Source organism: Thalassophryne amazonica, chromosome 20, assembly GCF_902500255.1.
Source record: "Thalassophryne amazonica chromosome 20, fThaAma1.1, whole genome shotgun sequence".
Classification (NCBI taxonomy): domain Eukaryota; kingdom Metazoa; phylum Chordata; class Actinopteri; order Batrachoidiformes; family Batrachoididae; genus Thalassophryne; species Thalassophryne amazonica.
The window spans coordinates 52,475,891-52,488,907 of NC_047122.1; the positions used below are offsets into that span (position 1 = coordinate 52,475,891).

At 40.8% G+C, this 13,017-nt stretch overlaps 1 protein-coding gene and 1 long non-coding RNA gene across 2 annotated transcripts in view; one reads left to right on the forward strand and one right to left on the reverse strand.

Moving 5' to 3' along the window:
• mpp6b (membrane protein, palmitoylated 6b (MAGUK p55 subfamily member 6)) overlaps window positions 1-13,017 on the reverse strand; it is a 44,927-nt gene that overhangs the window by 31,345 nt on the left and 565 nt on the right. The gene's annotated exons all lie outside the window — the stretch shown is intronic.
• Window positions 3,224-13,017, forward strand: part of LOC117501992 — a 20,774-nt gene continuing 10,980 nt past the window's right edge. The window contains exon 1 of the long non-coding RNA XR_004558153.1: window positions 3,224-3,235. This is a non-coding gene — a long non-coding RNA (uncharacterized LOC117501992). The remainder of the gene's footprint in view (window positions 3,236-13,017) is intronic.

A 13,017-nucleotide genomic window follows, 5' to 3' on the forward strand; every position in this document is an offset into this window, starting at 1 on the left:
GACATTTTTTCTTATGTAAAAAAAAAATACTTGACCAGATTATTTTTCTATTTAGACAAAAATTAAGTAAAATTTTCTTTAAATAAATCTCTTTTTTATTTTCTTAGATATTGGTTTTTGCAGTGTATTCCTTTGGGGACGATCCGCCTTGAGCTAAGCAAAGCTATTTTGACCTCTTGGAGTCTTTCAATTCCTCCTTTAATTAATGTACCATCTGTTTCTCAAGCAGAACTACATTACTGAGAGTTATTTTTTTTGCATATTTTTATTATTTTTGGGGGGGGAGGGCGGATTGCTGTTGCACCCGGTGCTTTAGGGGGCCCTATGCCTCTTTCCCCACTAACCCAATTTATGTTGACGGGATACAACTGAATAATTGTCACACAAAGATGTATTGACACACTACAGTAAGGCGGACCTTGTAATGAGGGCAAACATCCAGGGAGCTCTTAAGTCTGCAAACGTTGCATCACAAGTTATGGTCACGTGATCTGCCACCCACATCTTTCCCTCTCCTACAATCGCTGACAGCACTACATAATAAAAGCCAACTGGTCAACAAATTTGGGGAGCTGGCTGTTTATTTGATACAGCCCTTCCTGTTTTTGTGTCCATCCATCAAGCTCCTCCCATAGTGACACAGCTGTGCACAACAAAAATCTGTAGCCTTAATCTGCCCCCCCAACCCCTCACAGGATGAGTCAACCCCTCCCCCAAATCAGGATTTGAGATTTTAATCTGTACATGAAAGCACGGGATTACAGAATCTCTCTGTTCTACAACCACAAACATATTCAGTCCATCCACAGCCAGATTATAAAACATAAAAAATTTTAAAAAAATAGATGAGCATCTTTTCATTTGTAAATAGCAAACTGGAGTTGGACACACCTCAAATGCACTTACACTTTAGACTGCACACGACAGTTAGAAGTTAGAAAAATAAATCTAAAGCTCTTTGGGAAGCAGAAGACACAATCGTGAACAATTAAGACTGCTATGATTTTAATTAATCCCACTATGATGTTAAACTGAAATACGGTGCTTTCGGGAAGTATTCACAGTGTTTCACTTTTTCCACATTTGATAGTGTTACAGCCATATTCCAAAATGGATATTTTTTTTTTCCCCTCAAACTTCCACACACAAACCCCATAATGACAATGTAAAAAAAAGATGGGTTTTTTGGGGGGAGTTTCTGGCAAATTTATTAAAAATTAACAACAAAACAAAACTAAGAAGCCACACGTACAAAGTATTCACAGCCTTTGCCATGAAGCTCAAAATTGAGCTCCAGTGCATCCTGTTTCCACTGATCATCCTTGAGATGTTTCTACAGCTGAAGTAACAATACAAAGTGTCTATAATGAGCAAACAGCAATTCTTGTATATTCGTCCATGAATTGTTCTGTGAATTGTTTCTATAATTTATGTTTGTAGCATTGGCCCAAGCAGAGGGTCACCCCTTTGAGTCTGGTCTGCTTGAGGTTTCTTCCTCAGAGGGAGTTTTTCCTTACCACTGCTGCTCTGGGGGTTGGTAAGGTTAGACCTTACCTGTGTGAAGCACCTTGAGGCAACTCTGTTGTGATTTGGCACTATATAAGGGAAAGTAAATCAAATCAATCAAATCACAGCTTAACTGGAGTCCACTGTAGTGATTTTCACGAAAGCCTTAATGCTGCAATGTGCAGGATTTAGGGGGTGTTTATTAGCAGAAATGGAATATATCATTCATAACCATCTGTTAATTTGCGTATAATTATTTGCAACATTGAACTGATGTGTTTTCTATCTACAATGGGAGTGGGCCACCTCATGGAGACCACCGCGTTGCACCGTCACATCGATACACTCACCCAAAAGAAAGATTTTTCAATGTACCTAAAAGACTGAAAAAACTGAAGCGATTGCTCCCTTACACACTGTCTACTAGCTGCTAGTGTAGGCTAACAAGTTTGAGGTTGGAAATCTCATTTTGATATGTGGAGGATCATATATATTGATTATTACAAGAGAATATAAGGAAGTATGAATCCTCATCCCCAAAGAAGTGAAAAACAAGAAGGGAAACAAAGTTGTGACTGGCAAGGGTATACTGCAATCTGCAACTTCACCACTAGATGACACTATATTCTAATTGTCACATCCCCAATGCTGGGAATATGACTGTCGTATTTGAATTGTATTTTATTGAACAGATGTTGTAAAGCACTTTGTACCAACTGATGGAAAAGCAGTATACAGTATGAACAGTTATAACTTTCATATCTCTGTGAAGTAACAATACAAAGTGCCTATAATGAGCAAAATCCATTAAAATGGTAAATGGACTGCATTTATATAGCACTTTTCCATCTGCATCAGATGCTCAAAGCGCTTTACAATTATGCCTCACATTCACCCCGATGTCAGGGTGCTGCCATACAAGGAATTACACTAATCACCGGGAGCAATAGGGGATTAAAGGCCTTGCCCAAGGGCCCTTAGTGATTTTCCAGTCAGGCGGGGATTTGAACCCATTATCTTCTGGACTCAAGCCCAACACCTTAACCACTAGACCATCACCTACAAATCTCTACAAATGCAACAGCAGATCATTTATCAGCAGCAACACAATGTTAAAGATGCTAAATAAATTTAGATTTATAGGTTATTACTCCTCACTAACCTTTACACAGCACAAAGCTGGAAGTTGTGCTTGTGGAGTAATGAAATCATGTTGGCATGCAAATAACATTTTCCGAAACGTTCCAGTGCTGAGGGAGAAGCGGGATGGCCAGATTTATACCCGTGCAGGACTATGAAGCCCAAAACCTGAACATCAGTGCCCCGAGGGAGCAATCAATTTAAATCAAGAGCAGCAACCTGTTTGATTTTGATGTTCCTCATGATCACCATTTTGATAGATCTCTTCACACACACAATAAATAAGTGAAACTTAATGTAAATTCTGATGAAGGTCAAGATCTCTTCATATGAAATGTGCATTAAAACAAGGTGCTGCTAACAAAGCTGTTGCATTGTCTACAATTCCAGATCCAATGCACCTGTAATTTCAAAACCGTAATAGAGGAACACTCACAGACCGTCAGTCTGGTCTCAGAATTTGATGTACTCCCGAGTGCCTGCTCGCAAACCTTCATCTACTATCCATAATTGAATCACGCCGAGATGTTTAAAAACTCATCTGTCTAATAGAACCACAAACCCGTTCATGCTGCACTGAAGAGCCACTGTTAAATGGGCCGTTAGAAAATCAAAGCCAGCACAAAAAAAGACAGGAGAAAAAAAAATACAACAACCCAACAGAAAAGGTGCAATTGTGAATAACTGCAATCACCTACAAAGCAGATACAACAAATTATCACTCTTACACGCTTCATTTCTTCCAGCCTTCTTCAGTTTGTTTCCATTTTTGCTCCTTTTCTTGCCCCCAGGAACAGGAGGAGATCTGCTTATAAAAGCAACGGGTTGGATTCCTGAATTCCTTCCCGCTACTTCTGTTAGGAAATCAGCTAAATGTCATAAAATATCACATATTTCCCCTTTGGCGCTTTTCTGTTCTGGTTCAGAAGGTCCATATGATTTGAATGGTGTTGTCCTTTTCTTCTTACTAGGTACAAGTTAAGATAGTACTTGTCGCCGTAGGATGGTAGCGTCTCACTGTTTCTAGGGCACGGCCCTTCTCCTCATCCTTCGCCACCCCTAAAGAGAATTAGGTGTTGGATTGACAGGTTTTTAGTCATTTGTGGGATGTGAACCAGTGACTTTCTGCACGACAGTCAAACGCTCTAACCACTTTCCCCCCTCTAGGTAGCAGTAGTATTACCCATCTAAGGGCCATGGCAATCTGATATTTGACCCAAATGACCTTGACCTTTCCTCAAATGAATGACCTCTAGCTGACCTTGCCAGGTCAAATCTAAGACCTACATAATTATGTGCCACATTTTGTCCAAACTGAAAATCAAATTCCTTGACCATTGCCAAAATCTTTAACGCCGATTTAATCAACTTTCATCAAATTACCAAGTTTGACAGAAATCAGCAAAAGGACCTTGGAGGAGTCGGTCAACAAACCGACATGACCTTGGCCCCAATGAATGACCTCTAACACATTTGACCTTGCTGGACAATTCTGGACTCCACCTCCATGCGTGTGTGAAGTTTGGTGTAAATCAGAGTGAAAACTTAATTTTTGATTGTTGACTCCAGTGAGTGAACGTTGGTATATTTGATCTCGCTTGCGCAATTCCACAACACACCGTGCATGTCCCAAATTTCATGGACACCTGAATGAAAAACAAATAACCTCCGATCTTAATGTCTTTGAACTTTACCAAACCAAACCCTTTAAGGGCAATTCTGATGTTGACCGTTAATCCACATATCAAGTTTGAAGGAAACTGATCAAAGGACCTGGAAAGAGAAGGTGAATGTTGCTCAAATTATCATACGATTTAAAGACTCGCCCTTTGTGACACGGATAATCAGGTATTTACCATACAACAGGCTGGAAGAGGGAGCAAGATGTCAACTCGTTACACAACACTCGTTACATTCATTGGAAGTGAAAGATATCCCTTGGAAGTATTTTAATGGCAGTAAAGACGTTGGTGCAGTTTCTCACCAAATAATCCGCCCCATGCAGCAGAGGGTTGGGGGGTGGGCCAATTAGAGGGCTGAACAGGCGGAGATGAAAAAGCACTTTAAAAAGATCTGAAGGAAACAAGAAACGAGGTTAGTGGAGGAGCAAAGGGAATATAAGCCATTCAAAGGAGTTGCAGAATAGGTTTAGAACAAAGTACCTTGAGGGAACAAGATACACAAACTGAAAACACACATTAAAAGGACAACTTGACTTAAAAAATAATAAAATAAGCCTCGTCAAATGACTACATTGTCAGTAATCATGCCTGAGTGCTGAAATCACTTAGAATAACTGTAGCGTTTCACAGAATTACTGTTTTAAAACATTGGTAAAGAGAAATGTGCTTTGCGTGTAGCTGTTAAGGCATTCATGCATTTTGCGTCAGGAAGAGCATCCGGTGTAAAATTTGTGCCAAATCAATATGCTGTGGCGACCCTGAGTGAAAACAAGGAAGAAACTGACTTCAGGCTTTATTATTGCTAGTTACATTATCACTAGAGCTCTTGGCAGGATTCCGCTGCACCTACATTAATGGTAATTGTCCACCAGGTGGCGATAATGCTCCATTTCAAGAACCTTGCATACGGGCTGCTGTGGGACACAATGATGAACCTGTTGCTTATAGTAGTTTGTAATATGATTTGAGCAATGGTTGTCTATCTTGTTTGTTCCACTACCCTTCCGAGGTGCTTTGGCCGATTTCCACCAAACCTCATATGTGGATGACGGTCAACTCCAGAATTATCCTTACAGGGTTTGTTTGCAACAATTGATCATGACAATTTATCTGTCCTGAGGTGCCAGCAGTTTTTGATTAATTGCAAATTTGTTTGAGTGGCACAGTGCCTTAGTAGTTAGTACTGGTGCCTCACAGCAAGAAGGTCGTGGGATTGCTTCCCCGCCCTTTCTGTGTGAAGTCTGCATGTTCTCCCCGTGTCTCGGTGGGTTTCCTCCGGGCACTCTGGTTTCCTCACACAATCAAATACATGCTAATTTAGGGTCTGCTCCTTTCTCTGCCCCGACCAAGGCAGCATCTCTACATCTGGAGTTGGTCCCCGGGTGCCGGACTGTGGCTGCCCACTGCTCCTAGTGATTGAACTTTGTCTAACTGTAATTTGGTTGGGTTAAATGCAGAGGACAAAGTTTGTTGTATGTATATATGTACAATCACGATAAAGGCTCTATTCTATTCAAATGTAGATGGGCAGGTATTCAAGGCCTTGCTGAAATAAATCTTTCCTGATTTGCCACAGAAAAAAGTAGGTCAAGATTGGCACCAATTTCTATTTATATAGCGCCAAATCACAACAAACTTGCCTCAAGGCGCTTTACACAAGAAGGTCTAACCTCGCCAACCCCCAGAGCAAGCACACAGGTGACAGTGCACCCTCTGAATTATCGTAAGAGTGTTGTGAGATGAACCTGTGCCAAATATCTTTGGTATATGAGGTAAAGACCATGGACACAAACAGCCTAGTTGTAACAGCTGAACCACAGAAGGTAAGTCAAAGTAGTCCAATAGCCTGATTGCCATATGGGCCAGGAATGTTAGATTCCTACCGTTTCTTGGGCACGGCACATGCGCCCACATTGCGCCCAACTCCTCTCCCTTCACCTTCCCCAACTCTAAAGAGAGTTAGATCCCCATTACCTGCTTGGTTGACAGAGAGCTTTCAGGTCATTGGTCTGAGTGGGATTCAAACTAGTAGCCTTCTGCACCATAGTCCAACGCTCTAACCACTTGGTCATGCACCCCCCCAGTTTAAGGTTAGCACCCTTTGAACTCATGCGAGAGGGGTGTGAAATGAAAGTGTGTCTAAAATATCTCTGGTCTGTGATGATTTAATGTTGAGCAATTGAAGGACGAAGGCCAAAGATGCACGATTAGCACACACAGTAACGGCCTATTTTTACACAATGACTGAGATGTGACCTAGAAAAAGTGCAGAAAATATGGGGCAGATTTACTAATAATTTTCATTACTGTTAACCAAAGTCCCAGCACACTTATTGTCTGACAGATGGAAAATCCCCAAGAAGTACTCACTTTCAATCGTGGCTACCACTGATCGGCAGGAAAGGACGAGCCAGAAAAAAAAGCCCCATCTGCCCCCCCACCACCTGCCTAAAGTTGCCAAGCAACCAAGTGATGAACAGCTCATGAAATATGGATTACAGAGGATGAGAAAGGTTTGTTTTTGCGTAAAAACACTAAAACATCCCTGCTGCATCAAACACGTCCAAGCACGCAGTGTGGCGTGTGCGCCGTTAAAGCGAGGAAACCTTATTGGGCTACGTCGTGCACACCTCCTGGGGGGTCATGAGTACATAATGTTCATCCAGAAAGAACCACTTGATCCATGCGCATTTCTCCCCCGTGTGCTGCAGGCTGCACTCTCTTACAGCGCCTGCCACTTTCACTTCCTCTCAGCAACTTGAGAATCACAAAAGGAAGCCAGTCAGCTACAACAGACCGGACACGGGGGATCCAGATGTAGCCGGACTGCACCAAACCTACTCCGGCTCCAGCAGTATTGGCAAGCGATTCGACAACTCTGCTGCAAAGCGTCCATTCTGTGACTTCACTTTATAATGAGAGCTGCAGGGGATGAGACATTTGAGGAAGCAGCGTATCCGCTGTGACCACGTGTGGGACGCCTATTCATATAATCAACTCCATCTTGACCACTTCATCACAGATCAGTATCACAATCGCATGAATCGGAAATACTTTACACTTAATCATATCGTTATTGCAACAGGAAGTTGACATAACTGGCGCATGCCATGAAGTTTGTTTAGTTTTGTTATTTCTCCTCCAACGCTACAACTTTCTGGTTCAGATTCTGGTGATTCTACAGTAGCAGATCTACAAGCAGAACAAATTTTATAATATGGCCAGATTTTGCCATCACTGTAATTTTGCCTATTAATTTTTAACTTTGCTTGAGCTGCTGCCCCCGCGACCCGACTCTGGATAAAGTGGAAGAAAATGGATGGATGTAATTTTGCCACCTTTTTGCTGGCTCACACTTAAAATTGGCACATGGCAACTAGAAGGGGAACTTTGAGAGTGTGTATGACCGCCAGGGCCAAACAATCCGCATATTTTGCATGAGATTAACATTATTGTGTGTTTGTAGCTCGCTCTCTCACGCTTAAAATACAGCACCATCGTTGATATTACCACTCTCCAAATGGATATCCCACCCACAACACCATCAGTGTAATAGTTTTTGAGAAACTGATCAAAAGAAGCACACTGTAAACCCAAACAAGTTAGTAGAACTCAAAAACATTGCCACAAAAGCTTTGAATTCATAAACGTAAAACTCAACTGTTCCCAGAACACCACAGCTGGTCCAAGGCGGATCTTGCATGCTGAATTGGCACAAGTTTAACACTGGATGCCCGTCCTGACACAACTCCACATTATATGGAGAAATATGGCAGGGGTGAGGTTTGAACCAGGAGCCTTCTGCACCAAAACCCCACCCCTGCTTAAGTCCTCATTAAGTCAACTCAAGTATTTTCATATAATATCACTTAATTCTCTTAAGTTTTGCTTACTTAATACAAAATTAGTTCAAGTCAATCAAAAATTCTGAGTTCAGTTTCTTCAAAAAGCAACACTATGTTGCATAAACTTGAAATATTTAAGTAAGTAGAACGTTTTCTTAAAACTTTGAGTTCACACTACTTAAACTTTTTAATTAATTTGAACACTCGGGTTTACAATGCAGCTGTGGCCTTCGGAGCCACCACCCATAGGTCTTAAATTGAAAGAAACTAATCAGCTTATTTCAAGCTAATGTCAACTCCTGCTCCTAATTTCCATCACTCATGTGATGACATGAATGTACCCTGTAACATCCCCAGATATGACGTGGTGACAGTCAGGTCTGTGGTGTATTATGTAAGCAAACAAAGTTCCCCTTTAACTCAGTTACTTACGAGATGGCAGCACTTATTGCTTTCAAGTTATCGTGTTAAACTTTTCCATATTTCACTTTGTGCATTTTCTAGGACACAAACCTCGGCTTTTCTTCTCAATGGACTGTCCAATCCTGGAGAAATTGAGGAACCAGAAAACGACGGTGCAATATTCAGAAAGAATTAAGGAAAATAGCACCATTTAAAGGACAGCAGCCTCTATCTTGACTGTTTTTTAATCTAAGGAATGAAATTATATATTTAATTAATTAACTTAATGAAGCAACCACATTTTGTGGGACTGGATGGCGTAACTGTAACAAAAGGCGGAGGGCTGATTCATACCCTGTGTGCTCTACACACCACAATATGAATGTACTCATGTCTTTTTAAAGTCTTAAAGTGTTTTTTCGAGTGTTTTCCTTGACCTTTGACCAAATGAATCCAAAACCGAATCACTTCTAGATATCTGAGTAATATTCACACCAAGTTTGTAGGAAATCTGTTCAGCAATTTCTGAGTTATCTTATCCAAACACACATGCTGTATGGAGTAAATAGCTATTTTATTAGTTAGGGAGTGTTAATGTTATTTTTTGTAGTTTTCCCAAATATGCATTTATATCAGGTCAGAAAGGTGACTATGACTATTAAACATTTGCAACAGTAGTTCTGTACATTGTGTATGTGTGAATTAGCTTCTGCTGTAGCAAGTCCAAGCAAAAAGAGAGAAGCAACAAACAAATAAATAATGATACAGTTGGCACTTGAATTCCACTTTAAAATGCATAATTGCACATTTACTAAAAAAATCTGGGACAACATGTCTAAAATCATTACGCCTCAAACCCACCCCACCAAGAAAACACCTTCTGGAGCCGCCACTGCCAAGAACCACCTCTCCACAAATTTTTCTTTAGAATGTGACCATGGCAAATTGTCAGAACCTCTTGCAGATTAACTTGGGCAAGTACAAGTCCAAGTTGCCCCCCCCGCCACTACGCCACTACCAAGTGCCCCTCAAAAGGATGAAGCAGGTGTAGACACTCTCATTTCACACCTCAGTGCTACTGCAGCTGGTGGGATGGGAAGTTTTGGACATTATGACATTTGCGCCAAAACCCTGCAGCCCTGAATGCACAGTGATGTCACTAATGAGCACCTGGTGACATAATTTAACCTGCCACGTGACCGAGCATACCTCATGTTTTTTTGTTTATCTAGACACCTGCTACTGATGTGCGAGAGTGAAGCAGACAAGGTGATGCAACCACACTTAACACCATCGCAAAGTGTGAAAATCACATCACTGATGTTGACGTTAGTCATGACATGATGAGTGAGCCAGTGTTATGAGGTTTGGCAGATGGGAAAAACAAGTTCATGGAGATATTTAAAGCTGTAAGTTATGATTACCACATTGGCCTGAATATAAAATGGCTAAGATTATAAGATGATCCACTTTTTCAAGAAAGTGACTGTGGAGATTTTAAAATAGTTTTAAATGGATAAAAACAAACAGAACGAAGGACTGTTCTGTAATATGCGTGGACCAAAAGCCTCTATTGCAGAGACTGACATGAGGAGGTGAGGTGGTGTTAAAAAGTGCATGACGGCGTGTGATTCTGCTGCTCTCTTTATGAAGTGAAAATCTCTCCTGGTGCAGTTTGAGCAGCAAAAATATTACGGATCATTATTGAAATAAAGCAATAATGGGAGGTAGGAGCTACTTTGTGCAGACGCCAAAACAACAACAACAAAGAATCCATACTGTAGCAGTCAGGAGACGGCTTCACTCTGACACAACAACACCAGCACAAGGACTCCTGAGAGAGGTGTAAAGAATTATGATTTATTGTGTTATGTGCTAGTTCTTGTGGTGATCTTGTTAAAGTTGTGAGCGCAAGTGATGGTGTTGCGAAAATACAAACAAGCAGCACGAGTGTCCTACTGAAGAGCATTACCACTATAAGAACTGGAAGGGCACAGTTGTTTCACAAATATTTGGCACCACCTACTGTTGCCGATGTATAATACGTAAAAATCTCATCTGTAAATCTAAGACAACCCTTTGTTTTTCAGATGTTTTTCCAAGAAAAATTTTAAAAACACCATATGTGATATACAACCCCTGGCAAAAATTATGGAATCACCGGCCTCAGAGGATGTTCATTCAGTTGTTTAATTTTGTAGAAAAAAAGCAGATCACAGACATGACACAAAACTAAAGTCATTTCAAATGGCAACTTTCTGCTTTAAGAAACACTATAAGAAATCAAGAAAAAAAGATTGTGGCAGTCAGTAACGGTTACTTTTTTAGACCAAGCAGAGGAAAAAAATATGGAATCACTCAATTCTGAGGAAAAAATTATGGAATCACCCTGTAAATTTTCATCCCCCAAATTAACACCTGCATCAAATCAGATCTGCTCATTGACAATGACCCTATGCCATGACATTGACCCTATGTGTCTTTTTGCAAGGAATGTTTTTGCAGTTTTTGCTCTATGGCAAGATGCATTATCATCTTGAAAAATGATTTCATCATCCCCAAACATCCTTTCAATTGTCCAAAATATCAACGTAAACTTGTGCATTTATTGATGATGTAATGACAGCCATCTCCCCAGTGCCTTTACCTGACATTCAGCCCCATATCATCAATGACTGTGGAAATTTACATGTTCTCTTCAGGCAGTCATCTTTATAAATCTCATTGGAAAGGCACCAAACAAAAGTTCCAGCATCATCACCTTGCCCAATGCAGATTCGAGATTCATCACTGAATATGACTTTCATCCAGTCATCCACAGTCCACAATTGCTTTTCCTTAGCCCATTGTAACCTTTTTTTTCTGTTTAGGTGTTAATGATGCCTTTCGTTTAGCTTTTCTGTATGTAAATCCCATTTCCTTTAGGCGGTTTCTTACAGTTCGGTCACAGATGTTGACTCCAGTTTCCTCCCATTCGTTCTTCATTTGTTTTGTTGTACATTTTTCGATTTTTGAGACATATTGCTTTAAGTTTTCTGTCTTGACGCTTTGATGTCTTCCTTGGTCTACCAGTATGTTTGCCTTTAGCAACCTTCCCATGTTGTTTGTATTTGGTCCAGAGTTTAGACACAGCTGACTGTGAACAACCAACATCTTTTGCAACATTGCGTGATGATTTACTCTCTTTTAAGAGTTTGATAATCCTCTCCTTTGTTTCAATTGACATCTCTCGTGTTGCAGCCATGATTCATGTCAGTCCACTTGGTGCAACAGCTCTCCAAGGTGTGTTCACTCCTTTTTAGATGCAGACTAACGAGCAGATCTGATATGATGCAGGTGTTAGTTTTGGGTGATTCCATAATTTTTTCCTCAGAATTGAGTGATTCCATATTTTTTTCCTCTGCTTGGTCTAAAAAAGTAACCGTTACTGACTGCCACAATCTTTTTTTCTTGATTTCTTATAGTGTTTCTTAAAGCCAGAAAGTTGCCATTTGAAATGACTTTAGTTTTGTGTCATGTCTGTGATCTGCTTTTTTTTCTACAAAATTAAACAACTGAATGAACATCCTCCGAGGCCGGTGATTCCATAATTTTTGCCAGGGGTTGTAGTACTTTCATTCTTTCAATTTTCAGTATGGTAATGATTAATTAATCCTATGCAACAGTGCAGCTACTTATACATTCTTGGAAGGGGGCGCTATCCGGCCCTGTCGAGCATCATCCTCAAGTTACATATGGACATACTCTTATGCATTACACACAAAAAAAGTGTGGATGTGCTTATTTACCCGACATGGCAGTCATCTCCTGATAAGCACGGTGGTGTCGCTCCTGCGCCAATAGGAGCTGAGTTGCAGCCTGTTGATTATAGCTGTGCAGATAACAACCGTTTGCCTTTTGATCCATCTGTTGCTCATTACTGGGAGGTTTGACTCACTTACAGTGCATGTTTGTGCATGCTGTCTCGCCTTCCTTTTTGTCTGCGCCCACTCTCCCATTGTGGCACATTAATAATGGAAAGGCGCCTGTAAATGACTCACAGACTGACAAACGACGCGTTAAAAGTCTTCTCCTCGCACAGAAACGTGCAAACTTGAGCTGTTTGGAGATTTATTATTGCAGGCTCTGATCTCCTTCCCATCCCTCTTATTAACTTGTAAAAATTTGATTACGTTCTAATATGATCGAAAGGAAGAGCTAAAGACTCAAACTATAGTTTAGGTGTAACTGGATCCTCTGCATCCCTCACACTGATTTGTGCAGTGCTCCGCCAGGAAAGATCTCCAATAATGCGCACGGGCTTTCCCCGTCACGTGACACAGATAACGGCTTAAAAAGCTCCCCAAGTGACCCTGAGAGACAGGAACTCCCAAGATCGATGGAGGAGTATTTTGTATTGTGTTACGACATTATTACTCACATGTTTCAGGAGAGGATAGAAA